Consider the following 13,264-nt stretch of genomic DNA (forward strand, 5'->3'; position numbering starts at 1 on the left):
AGGGCATGTCTGAAGCTACTCCCTGCTTATTTAGGGGATCTCTGTGTGTTTGGGGTCTTGCACTGATCGACTCTGAGCCCCTGAGAGGCTGTGCCTGACTTTCTCTCTCTATGGGAACTCGCTTTTCTGAAACAGGAGGGACCTGGGGATGCTAATTTGCCTCTCCCAGAACATTAATTGAATTGCAGATATAAATTGATATTAAGGTAGTCTGGAAATAAGATATAAAAAGATTTCCTGGCATGGTGCTGCAGATTTTTCTCTATTAACATTTTGCAGAGAACAAAACATGGCTCACAAATACCTGCTATTAGTTTCAGTGTTTATTACAGTGTCACCAGCTGTGCCAGAGACACGAGATCTGCAGCATGCTGAACACGGAGCTTTGGAGCCTGTGGTGGCCTGTGGGAGGCAGGAGAATGGGCATTGCCAGTGCCTTGAGTTCCTGCTCCTGCTGTCCAAAAATTAGGGAAATAAGCTAGATGAGCAGGAGGTGAGGGGTGCTTCTGATGTGAAGGAAGCAAAAACTCCCCTGGTCGTCAGCAGGTCAGGGAAGGGCACATCCCTTTTTGACTCGAATTTTGTGGTGGAGAATACACTGCAGAAGTGTTCATGCAGTGGCTGAAAATCAAAAAAAATTCTCTTTTTAAAAGAGCTTTGTCTCCTCCTTAGGGAGCAGCTCTTATTTCAGGGGCAAATAGTGCTGAGCTGAGCTTGTGGCTGCTCATGGCATGGTGGAGTGTGTCCAGCAGTGATTTCCCACTGACAGTCCAGAAGAATGGGATGTGTCTGTGTGGGAAGGGCAGGATGAGATGAGCTCCAGGAGGGGCTCAGAGATCAGACACTTTCCAAGGGACTGTGCCTGGGAGCTGCTGTGGCAGCTTAAGCACAGGAAGAGAAGCACTATGAGCAGTGTGGAGCTAAAAACTTAGGGGAATTTTGCTAAGATAGTAGCAATAAGCCCATAAAAAATATCCCAGACATAACGATCTGCTGATGTGTAAGTTCAGTCAGGATGTGGGGAAAATGGAAGAGCTGAAGCAAGGCAAAACATGGGGCAACTCCAGTGCGGCTTGTGAGTCTGAAAGGGACAACAAACACACGATGCTCATGAAAAAGAGAGAGAACAACAGATAGGAGATGAACAGCTCACAGGTGCCATGGGCCTCCATCTGCTTCCACAGGTAGGAGACACTCTGAGCAGCCTGGAAGCACAGCTGCTCAGAGGGATGTTCCCCTGCCACAGTGCCTTCAGTTAAATGAGGGGGAAAAATGCCTGGAGAGGCTTATCTTTTACATTTCCAATTTGACAAAATTGGCAGTGACGAAAAGGCGGTTTTGGGGCATTGCTTTAATCCTTTCAAGGGTACAGTGTTTTGATAGCAAGGCACAGGATGGTGAAAGGGGAAGAACAGAGAAACAAAAATTCCAAGACAGGGTAGGAAAAAACTAATTTTCTGAAACTGATGGAATTGTGACATCAGGATTTTAAAATGAAGTGCTGTTTTCCCTTCTGGACTGGCCAGGAGGGGTGGGTGAAACTGAGGCTGATTCTTGATGAGCCTTGGACCTGACCATATTAGGGAAAAGGAAAGGAAGATGGGTTGGAGAGCTTGGTCTGAGATGGGGTACAGATGCTTGTTAGGAAATAGTTTGCTGGAGTCTTTGGTGCTGGACTATTTTTAATGTCCAAGGGGGGAAACTGAGGCAGCAACCAGGTTCTCCATATGCACTCCAGGCTGTGTGGTCCTGTCATTTTCTTCCTGATGTACCTTTTATTGTAGAAAAACCTGTTGGGGACATCCAGAACAGACACTCTCAAGGCAAAGCCTTCAGTTTCTACTCTTTGACTATGTTGACAGTTTTGGCCCTACAATACCCACAGGTGTGGGGTGGGTGGTGTCACTGTTAACACGAGTGGTTCATTCATTGCAATCCCTCACCTGGAAAGCAGAGAAGGGGTCCAGGGCTGGGTTGTGCTACTGCAGCTCTTCCCAGCCTGGAGCTCCTGGTCCCCTGTGTGCCTTCCAGGTGGATGGGCAGGCTGCAAGAGCAGGACTCAGGTGCCCCAGGAGGACCCACCTGGTCCCACCTGGGCAGCTCATGCCCCCCGTGGGACCTGCAGCAGCACATCCCCCGAGGGAGGAGATCAAACCCAAACCCAGCTCTTCCCACCCCATGAGGCTCCAGCAAATGATGGCAGCAGCAACTTGACGCAGGGGGTAAAAACTGCAGGTTGCTGAGGGAGAGAAATACAGCCCATAATAACAGCAAATATCCAACTCCTGCCCCTTTATAGAGGCCGTAAATCCTGACAGACCTTCTCCAGATGACTCCTGCTTGGTGTAAGGGGAGAGCTGAGCCCTGGCTGCCCAATCCTGTCCCCCTGACAGCGCATTCACAAGGTGAAATATCTCCAAATTGCACAGATGATTGTGGCATGAATTATCAGCAACTGCTGTTGGGAAGTGTGGCTCAGGCGTGGCTCAGATGGTCTTCCCTCTCCTTGTTACAGGCATCTTTACAGCAGCTGAAGCCACCAGAAGCACAGGCAGGGATTCAGGCTGTTGGAGGTGGAAAGAGACACAGTTCCCAAGAGCTGATTAAAAAAAAAAAAACCCTCAGAAAAATAGCTTACAGTGTGTGTTGTTTCAAAACCCAGTTGGAAGCAAAGGAGTTTATACACCATGCCAGCATTGTCCTTCACTGCTCAGTGTGACCTTCCTCCTGGAAGACCTTAAATCTGGTCACCTGGCCCCAAGGTCTGAAGAGGTTTTACCTCCCAGAGACCACGGAGGTGTCCAGGCCAAGCAGCAGAGCAGAGTGGCAGGGCTGGAGAAGCTGACACCCCTCTGAGAGCAGGGCTCAGCTCTACTCAGTGCACACAGCTCTCCTGCCCTGTGCCCTGGGACACTCTGCTCGCTGAAGGGTGGGTTTATGAACAAACTGGGGACAGGGACTGTGCAGGGCAGCTGATTTATGGTGGCTGGGAAGGCTTGAGCCACAAGTTCCCAGCCCCAGTCCTGCCAATCTCTTGTGGTGTTTCTGAAAGGCTCCTCTGAACGAGAGCAGCAGAACCAGGGCTGGTTTGAACATAGGAGAGGAAGTGATTTTCCAGGCAGGGAGCTCACTGGTGACACCAGCAGTACCAGACCTGCTGTCTCAGGCCCCACCTTCACCTGCAAGGACTGCCCAGAGGTACCTCTGCACCCTGCCAGAGCCTCTGCTCCCAGAGGAGCACACCACAACCTCAGGTTAGTCCCAGGATCTGGGCTGTGACTGGTACCATCCTGGTGAAGATTTGTGAGCCATCAGAAGTTTAAGACACAGCTGCACCCTATGCAGGGACCCCTTACAGCCTTTTTGTAGATGTTCAGAGCTGTCTGAAACACCCAGCTGAGCTCCCCACGTGCTGTCTGTGCCAGAGGATGAGCTGTTTTGGAAAAAACAAAGGAAAATGACCATGAGGATACGAGAAGACAGATATTATTTCCCCACTGTTTATTAACAACTTCTTGTCCCTTCAGAAAGTTCAGCTGTGCAGCTGTAAGAGCCCACAGGAGATGCTGAGTCCCCATCAAAGGTGTGCTGACAGGGGCATTGGAGTGGTGGCCTTGAGCCTTGGGGCCAGCCAGGGGCAGGGGGTGACTGGTGCCCAGGGGGTGTGGAAGGTGTGGGCAGTGCCAGCGGTGCCTGGAGCCTCAGGAGATGCTGTCAGCAGAGCTGAGGTGACCTGGCTGGAGAGGTGCTTTAAGGATAACTTTGGAATTACAGCCTGGAGAATTGTGATTTCCTGACAGGCAAGGGAGGTTCCTCCCTACGTTGATCTCCTGAAATATGAGACACTAAGAGTGGTGGGGGCTCTCCAGCCCCTGCCAAACTTGCTGAGACTCCTGGCAGTGGCCTGCAGGATGCTCTCCTGTCTCCCAGCTCCACCCTGCTGGTGCTGGGAGCCGGGGCTCCTCCGCTGCCCGGCACTTGCCAGGCTGGCAGATGGGCACCCGTGGCTTCCAGGCTCGCTGAGTCCCCAGCAGCTTGCCACGCAGGTTGCTGCAGCGTGGGGATTGCCAACCCGCTCCACAGCGTGCCAGATGGACCACCGGGCTGGCAGGGATCCCCTGCTCCGTGCTGCCTGCTTGGCAGGCTCTCAGCATCCCTGGGCTGGCCTGCTCCCCGGGGCTCCTGGCCCAGCGCTGTGGCAACCTGGGAGTGAGCTCAGCACCCGCAGCCATCAGGACTTCCAGGTGCTGCCTGGCCAGGGGCCGTGCGGCTGGAAAGCTGTGAGCTTGAGGAACCCTGAAACTGAATTCCATCTCTGGCACCACAGCACTTTGGGGTCTGCTGCTGCTCCTGCCAGGGTGCCAGCGGGGCAGGGACAGTGGTGTCCCCACCTCTCACCCACTGTCAGAGCCCCCCAGGCTGGGAGGCAGCTCAGATCTTCTGGAGAGTTGCTGGAAGGATCTGGGAGTTATGGATATGTGTAAGGGAGCTGCAGGGTGCTGAGCAGGGAGTCCTGGCTCCCCAGAGCTCCTGGAGGATCCCCTCTGTGCCATGCTGAGGGGTCACCCCTGTCTGTGCTCACTCATCTGGCTCTGATGGCACAGCCAGCATGGCCTGGGGGCTCTGTGGGAGATTCATGGGTCTTTCTCCACACTCCCCCTCTCCCTGAGCACAGTCTGCCAGGCAATTCCATCCAGGAACATAAGCGAGTTATTGAAAGCCATGCTGGCAGAAACATCGGGATCTAATTTCAGCGTGTGAGTGAAAATATTATTCTCCAGTGTGAGGGGAGAAGTGATGAAAGAACAAGAGGCTTTTTGAGATGAGTCAGGAACACCAAGTTACACCAGGACAAAAACTGAGTGGCTATTTCCCAAACCCCAAACTTCCTGCAGAAAGGATTTGGTTGTGATTAAACCATTGTTAGGAGCTTCCCTTTGGTCTAGGGTGTGATTTCTGGTCCTGGGGAAATGCAGAGGAGTCTGGCCAAGGTTGCAGCAGGAGCTGCAGGGTAATTGTTGGTTTAGGGTCATGCGTGGCCTCGGGCAGTGACAGAGAGCATGGCCTCAGCTGCTGTGGGTCCAGGCTGGAGAGCTGTGCTCAGGCACTGCTGGGGAACAGCAGGAGGAGGTTTCCCCATGCCTTGGGTCTGCTGGAGCATGGTCTGTGCAGCCAATGCAGGCTGGCAAAGCAGAGGTTGGGTTAGTGGCTGCATCACAGCCTCTAACATCACCCCTCAGGGGTGGGACCCGCACAGCCCCTGCCAGGGGACAGTCCTCACCTGCTCTGGTGCCAGCCTGACACGGCAAAGGATGTCCTGGCTTTGTCTGGGGTAGAGTTAAGTTCCTTCCCAGTAACTGGTACAGTTCTGGGTTTTGGAATGAATAATGGTGATGAAGTGATGTTTTAGCTGCTGCTGAGTAGTGCTTCCTGCAAATCAAGGACTTTTCAGTACCCCATTATCTGCCAGTGATGTCCAGGAGAGCTGGCCCAAACTGGCCAGAGGATATTCCACACCACAGCCCGTCAGCCCAGGATAGAAACCGGGGAGAGTCACCTGGGGGCTGCTGATGGAAGCTGGGGGCCAGGCTGGGCAGTGGGTGGTGAGTATTTGTATTGGGCATCACTTGCTTCTCTCAGGTTTTATTCCACTCTCTCCTCTTGTTATGTCCCTTTTCATTTTCATAACTACTACTACTACTATTACTACTATTATTATTATTATGTTTTACTTAATTTCAGTTATTAACCTGTTCTTATCTCAACCCATGGGCCGACCCTTCACTGCAGGGTGGGGTTGAATCCCATCACAGGGACAGGACCAGCCGTCCTGCCCCAGGCAGGGAGCACAGGAGGAACTGAAGTTCCCAGCTGCTGGTCCCTGCCAAAGGCCAGGACAGTGGTGGAGGTGTTGGGACAGTGCTGGAGGATCTGCTCCATGGGCAGGGGACAGCTGGGGCTGGGCATGGAGATGTCACTGCCTTGTACCCTGGTGCCTGGAAGCACCAGCCCAGCCTGGGAGCATGACATGGGATATCCAGGGAATGCCTGTGGTGTGGGAAGAACAAGACTTAGCTCAGTGCCCTTTGCCACTGGACGAAGGTGATTTTTGGCAGAGGGAAAAACACAGCACTGCCCTGGCAGTGGCCAATGCAGGGCAGTAGCAACTGGAGGAACCCTGGTGCTGGTGCCTGGGGGCCACCAGGACCATCCAAAGGCTGTACATGCATGGGTGCTCCCAAAACAAGCAGGAACAGCTGACAAGGACTGTTTTCCTGAAGATCAGGGCCTTTCCCCCAACTGAAGAGTCAAGAGTGCCCAGAGTTTGCCCAGAGCAGCTGTGGCTGGCCCTGGATCCCTGGGAATGTCCAAGCCCAGGCTGGATGGAGCTTGGAGCAGCCTGGGACAGTGGAAGGTGCCCCTGCCCATGGCAGGGGGTGGAACTGGAAGAGCTTCAAGCTCCCTTCCAAGCCAAGCCGATTTCTGACCCCGTGCCTCCACGGCAGGGGGGGTTCAGGGTGGGATGAGCAGCCGTGCCCCCGCCCAGCCTCGGGGGCAGCCTCGCAGCGGCCCCTGCGCGCTCGCCATGCCGTGGGGACCCGGGTGTCCCCCGGGCTGCCCGGGGTGGCGGGGATGGGGCGAATGTCCCGTTACCGTGGCAACCGCGGGCACGGCCGCGCGTCCCCGCCAGGGGGCAGTGCCCGCGCGCGGATCGGGGCTGCGGGAGGGGCCGGACAGGGACAGGGACAGGGACAGGGACAGGGACAGGGGGACAGGGACAGGGACAGGGACAGGGACAGGGACAGAGGGACAGGGACAGGGACAGGGACAGGGACAGGGACAGGGACAGGGGGACAGGGACAGGGATAGGGATAGGGACAGGGATGGGGACACGGACAGGGACAGAGGGACAGGGACAGGGACAGGGACAGAGGGACAGGGACAGGGGGACAGGGACAGGGATAGGGATAGGGACAGGGATGGGGACAGGGACAGGGACAGGGACAGGGACAGGGACAGGGACACGGACACGGACAGGGACAGGGGGACAGGGGGACAGGGGGCAGGGGGCAGGGGGACATGGGCAGGGACACGGACAGGGACGGGGAGAGGGACAGGGGAACAGACACAGGAGAACAGGGAGACAGGGGAAAAGGGACAGAGGGACAGGGACAGGGACAGGGACAGGGACAGGGACAGGGACAGGGACTGGGACAGGGACAGGGGATGTCACTGCAGCCAGCTTGGGAAAGGGGGACCAGCCCTGGGGCCAGGCGGCGACAGAAGGGTGTCCCTGCAGCTATCAGACGGACTGGGGCAAGGGTTGTCACTGCAGCCATCCCAGACAGGGAAACTGGGACAGGGGTTGTCACTGTGGCCAGCCCGGGACAGGGTGACTGGCCCTACAGCCAGTCTGGCACGGAGGCAGACCCTGAGGTCAGCCCAGCACAGGGCAACCCGGCCCTGTGCACTCGGCTGCCCACAGTGGGGATGGAGCCTGATCACCCTTTCAGTGAAGAAATTTTCCTGATATACAACCTGAGCCTCCCCTGACACAAGGTGAGGCCGTTCCCTCTCCTCCTGTCCCTGTCCCTGGGAGCAGAGCCCGACCCCCCCCAGCTGTCCCCTCCTGTCAGAGCCACAAGGTCCCCCCTGAGCCTCCTTTTCTCCAGGCTGAGCCCCTTTCCAGCTCCCTCAGCCTCTCATGGGGCTCCAGACCCTTCCCAGCTCCGTTCCCTGCCCTGGACATGTTCCAGCCCCTCAATGTCCTACTTGTCATGAGGAGCCCAAAACTGACCCCAGGACTGGAGAGGCCTCATCAGTGCCAGCACAGGGATATGGTCACTGCCCTGGTCCTGCTGTCACACCATGGCTGGTACAGGCCAGGTGTCACTGGCCTTCCTGGCCACCTGGGCACTCCTGGGCTCGTGTTCAGCCACTGTCAGCACCAGCACTCGCAGACCTTTTCCTGCCAGGGAGCTTTGCAGCTGTTCTGCCCCGAGCCTGGAGCGCTGCTTGGGGCTCTTGGGGCCTGATGGTCACAAACAGGATGGTGCCTCCACGGGCTGCCCAGGGGGGAGCTCAGGCCATCCCAAGGGATCCAGGCCATGCTGAGGGGGGAGCTGATTCCTGCCATGGTGGGATAAGCCCCCTGCTCAGTTCCCTGAATGCATCTCTGGCTCCATCCTGCCTCGGCACTGGAGCCAGCTGAACCGGTGCCAGGAGCACATCACCACCATCAGTAACATCGCTAAGACAAGCCTCTATTTGCATATTTTATAGCATTAAACATGCACTGCAGCCCACAGAACACACCACAGGGGCTTTGTGTCCCCTCAACAGCCTCTCCTCAGCCTGGTGAGGACACCAGCTGGCTCTCCCCATGGGTGACCATCCTTTCTCAAGGAAAACATCAGCAGGGTCCCCCATGCCAGGTCCTGCAAGGGAGGATGGTGACTGGTAAAGTCTCCTGTTCTCAGAAAGGCTGTTTTGCTCTGGCAGCAGGGTGACCAGGAGCTTTCCCTGACTTCAGTCCTGTGCCTTTACAGATGCTCTGCTCAAAATTTCAACTCCCCACCTGCCTAGCCTGGCTGTGCTTCTCCAGCCTCATCATCTCCCAGAGCCTGGGCCAGGGATGGCTGCACGACTGGGGCATGGAGAGAAGCTGGGGGGGTCTCTGCAGCACCTGGTGGCCTTTGGCCATAGGGGACCTGCATGGACATCACCTGCCTGCATGGGGGGAGTGAGGAGATTGGTGATTTAACTAGATCCTGAGTGGATTTGAAAGCATCAGAGGGAAAGTGTGTGTGGATTTCAGCCCTCATTTGAATGCGGCTCAGTGCCACAGCACTCCCAGGCTGAGAAGGAGTTTTCCCCGGTCTCTTGCATGGCTCCGTAGCCTCAGGCACACAAGCACAACTAGAAACATCTGTCCTTCTTTCATGCAATCAGTTTCAATCACTAATAATTATCTCTCCTCTTCCCTTTTCCTCCTCTGCTGGCTGCTGTCCTAGTGCAGTGTGGCACGACTGGAGACCAGGTACCCACCTGCTCCGTGCCAGGGCTCATGTGGCATGGGCACACCAAGCTCTGCTGCTTTTGCTGGCCTGATCTGGCCAGGGCTCAGCCTTGCTTGCCAGACCCTGAATCCCTGGGGATTTTGTTGAGAGCCCCAGCTCTTGGGCACAGGTGATGGGAGGATCTCAGCTCCCCTTGCTGGATAAAAGCAGATTCCTTCCTTGGTGGGTAAGAATGCTGTGAGTGCAGACTGACAAGGCAAAGGCACTGAGGTTCCTCACCCTTTTACAAAGAGATTTCTGGGCAGTCTCCTGGGTTTGGGGTGCCTGCACTCCTTGGAGCTCTCGTTTGTCCTCTCCCTCTGGAGCAGGCAGGAAAGTGAAGATGGTTTCTTGACACTGCAAGAAAACACAACCACCACAATGCATTGTTCTTGTGACAGGAGGGTTTGGGATGAACATTCAGATGGAGGTATCACCCCTCTGCTTGTGGGCAGATTTTGGTGTCAGCTGTGCAGGAAGCTCTGCAGCCTCAGCGTGGGAGCTGGGGGTCAGGTTAGAGCTGGATTTACAGTCAGTTTATCAAGTTAGCTCTGGGCTTGTTTTAAACATTGGCAAATGGTGAGCTCCTGGCTCTGAGTACCTGTGAAGATGAGACATATATGTACTTACACATCTGTTATTAACCTAAAAATATAACCAGGTGGCAGATCACCTGTCTTGGTTTTCTTGCAGAGAAATGCAGGGCTTGGACTCCTTGCAAAGAATAGAAAAGGGCTGATCCACCCTGCAGGTCACCAGAGCTGCCTCATGCCCGGCTTGTTGGTGCCAGTGCACCACGGAATGACCCTGTGGAATGGGCAGTGAGGAGAGACACCCCGAGGGTGCCCAGTCCTTGTGTGGACACACAGCACTGATCACAGCTCAGCTCCAGCCCCAGTGCAGGACACACAGGGTGGGTGTCATGTGCAGCTCCCACAAAAGCTGCCAGAGCAGGTTCCCCTGCTGTGCACAGGGATTTTCCCAAAATCCACCCTGAGCCTCCCCTGGCCCACCTTGATGCCATTCCCTCTCCTCCTGTCCCTGTTCCTGGGAGCAGAGCCCGACTTCCCCGGCTGTCCCCTCCTGTCAGGAGCTGTGCAGAGCCACAAGGTCCCCTCTGAGCCTCCTTTTCTCCAGGCTGAGCCCCTTTCCAGCTCCCTCAGCCTCTCCTGGGGCACCAGACCCTTCCCAATTCCATTCACTTCCCTGGACATGTTCCAGCCCCTCAATGTCCTACTTGTCATGAGGGGCCCAAAACTGACTCTAGGATTGGAAGAGCCTCATCAGTGCCAGCACAGGGGACAGTCCCTCCCTGGTCCTGCTGTCACACCATGGCTCTACAGGACAGGTGCCACTGGCCACTCTTATTTAGGGACAAGTTTTATGGAGACCAACGAGATTTGAAGAGAGTAAGTGTTTGGCTCAGTGACTCTGCATTGCATTTGATCACTAAAGCAGCACATCTTGCCCTGACAGCCTTGGGCAGGCAGGGAGAAGCTCCCCACGTGCTGTGAGCTCTGTGGGGGCAGTGGATACCTGGGCACAGAGCTCAGGGACTGTTCCAGCAGTCTGGCTGGGTGTGTGGCACCCCTCCATTCCCATCAGCTCAAGCAGATCACCAGGACTGTTGCAGTTGTGGCACCAACAGGGGAGCTTGCTCTGTCAGCTGGAAACTCAGCAGACCGTGAACTGCAGAGGGGGCTGAACATGAAAGCTGGGCAGGGACCTCGGGGTTGTTCATGTGCTGTAGGTTTTTATATCTGGGATTTTGCACTCACATCCTGAGGGGAGGCCCTGACTCACAGAGCAGCCCTGCCCACCCCATCAGGATGAGCTGCTGGCCATGGGGGCCAGCGAGCATTGATGCACTGGATTGCATCACTCACCTCTTCTCAAATCTTCAGGGCACAGCACTCTTCAGGAGAAGAATGGAGGGAACTGCTGAACCCTCAGACCAAGACCTCCTCCAAACCTACTCATCCTTGCCCCAGTTAAGAGCCCTCATGCAACACAGCCTCTCCTGCTCAGAGCCAAGCTGTGCCAAACTGGGGTTCATTCCCACCATCAGCACCCCAACACGGTGCATGCAGTGGGAGCCAACCTCGTGGAGAGCAAAAGGTGTCCGTGAACTTCCAGTGGCCTATTTCATCTTAGACACTGTCCTGGCCCTCTCAGAGACCCTGCCTTGCCCTGGGGATGGTGGTGCCCCTCCACTGGGCTGGAATATCTCTGCTTTTAGGGGACCACGACAAGATGAATCCCATCCCAACGCACACGCTGAGAACGTCCAGATGGAGAATTAGTGTAGAATATCAGATGCTCCTCACGTCTTTCCAGAGAAACCTTTGAGTCATTTGCTCTGAGGCTGTGTGGGTGGGTGGGTATTTGTGCTCGTGCACGTGGGCTTGCACCTGGCTACTTGTGCAGACAGATCCCTCCCTGCTCCCACGAGAGCACCCCGGGCAGACCCTGAGCTGTGCCCTGCACGCTCGGGCAGCTGCTGGCGGTGTCTGCAGGGAGGGGTTTCTGGAGCCCCCCGTGCAGAGGGATCTCCTGCAGGCAGCAGCAGGCGAGGGGAGGCTCTGGCGTGGCCACCACGGCTCGGTGCTCTCCGAGCAGCGCTGGCTGAGCAGAGCAGGCTGGCAGAGACAAGATAACATGCCATGGGGAGCAGAGCTGCTTGGATCACCTCTAAAATGCCTTATGCGATCAGACACTTATCACCTCCAATCCCCGGCTTGTCCCAGGTCACGTACCACAACCGCTCTATTACTAATATCATTAAGATCCCTTTGCTGGCTTCTAAATAATAAGCATAGGCGGGGACGCTGTGATTAATGGAGGGCTGATGGATGAAACCCCCTGTCACCATTTAATACCTGTAACAATAGATTCATTAACTAGGATTAGTTTCAGACATAAGCTTTCTATACCCATGGCTATTACTCACTCAGTTCATTAACAGGACAGCATTAGTTCTGGTACCTTTGAGCTGCAACACATCCTGCATACAAATGATGCCCGGTGCCGTAACTTTCAGGAAATCCAAAGACTGTTTATAAAAAACTGGAATCTCTTAATTCCAACCTGTCAGCGAAGGCATTTCTGCTCTCATTTTCTTCACGCTTCATTTCTGAAGGTGAAGGATGGAGGTGATGCGCCAGAACACAGCTCCCCCCTGCCCCAGCTCCTGCCCTCAGTAGAGGCCAGGGACTGTCTAGGGCCACTTATGGGGTGAGCTCTGTGCCACCAGCCTCATCGTGGCACAGCACTCTCATTTCCCAGGAATTAACTCCAGAGAGTTTGACACCGTGGTTATTTCCCCGTGCCACCAAATGTGCTCCAAGGGACAGGCTGGCCAGCTGGCAGTGGGCTGCTGCGTCCTCAGCATTTTTCCCCACGCAGCATCCTCCCAGGTTTGGCCAATCTGTGTGAAGAGGAAAACACTTTCATTCCCTGTCTGGTGTGTTTGTAAGCTTATTTCTGTCCGTGGCCCCTGGAGACGCGTGGTTGGGCACTGCTGGGTGGGGATGTGAGGGATGCAGGTGGTGGTGGATCTCTGGTGTCGGGAGAAATGTGTAACCAGGTGTCTGCAAAGGCAAGGGGGGGAGGTCAAAGGGGGGAGTGTTTGCTGTCCCCATGCATTGTCACACAGGGAAATGCTCCAGCTGTGGTTGCCAGATGTTTGCTTAGCTCGGGGTTTTGCCGTGGTGGCTCAGCCGTGGTGGAGCAGTGGGTGAATGGGACTTCTTGTCCCATCTTGCTTAGCAAGAGAGCAAAGCCACGGGGATACATGCCTGGTTTCATTTTCCAGAGGCTCTCCCTGCCTCCTGCTGTCAGGAACCCGAGGGACAGTGCTCAAGAGGAGGATGACTTCTGCACTGCTCTTCAGTGGGTGGTAGCACAGGTTGGGTGGGACATCCTGAAAGTCCCTGTGCCTTGGGTGGTCACAGTGTAGGGATGGACTTACTCTGGAGTGGCAAAATAAATATTTTCCAGAATAAATATGTCCAGATGAGTCCAAGGCAGGGAAAGTAATGCCCTGGCACTCCCCAGGGAGCACCTGCTGATCTCTCCCAGTGTACGAAAGAGCAGCAGGAGATCCCATTGCCTGGAGATCAGCTGTGCTCACACGAGGACTGGCTGCAGTCACGATATTCCCCTTGCTGGAAAACCCATGGAAAAATGCACGTGTATCCAAAAAT

This window comes from Prinia subflava, chromosome 24, assembly GCF_021018805.1.
Source record: "Prinia subflava isolate CZ2003 ecotype Zambia chromosome 24, Cam_Psub_1.2, whole genome shotgun sequence".
Taxonomy (NCBI): Eukaryota; Metazoa; Chordata; class Aves; order Passeriformes; family Cisticolidae; genus Prinia; species Prinia subflava.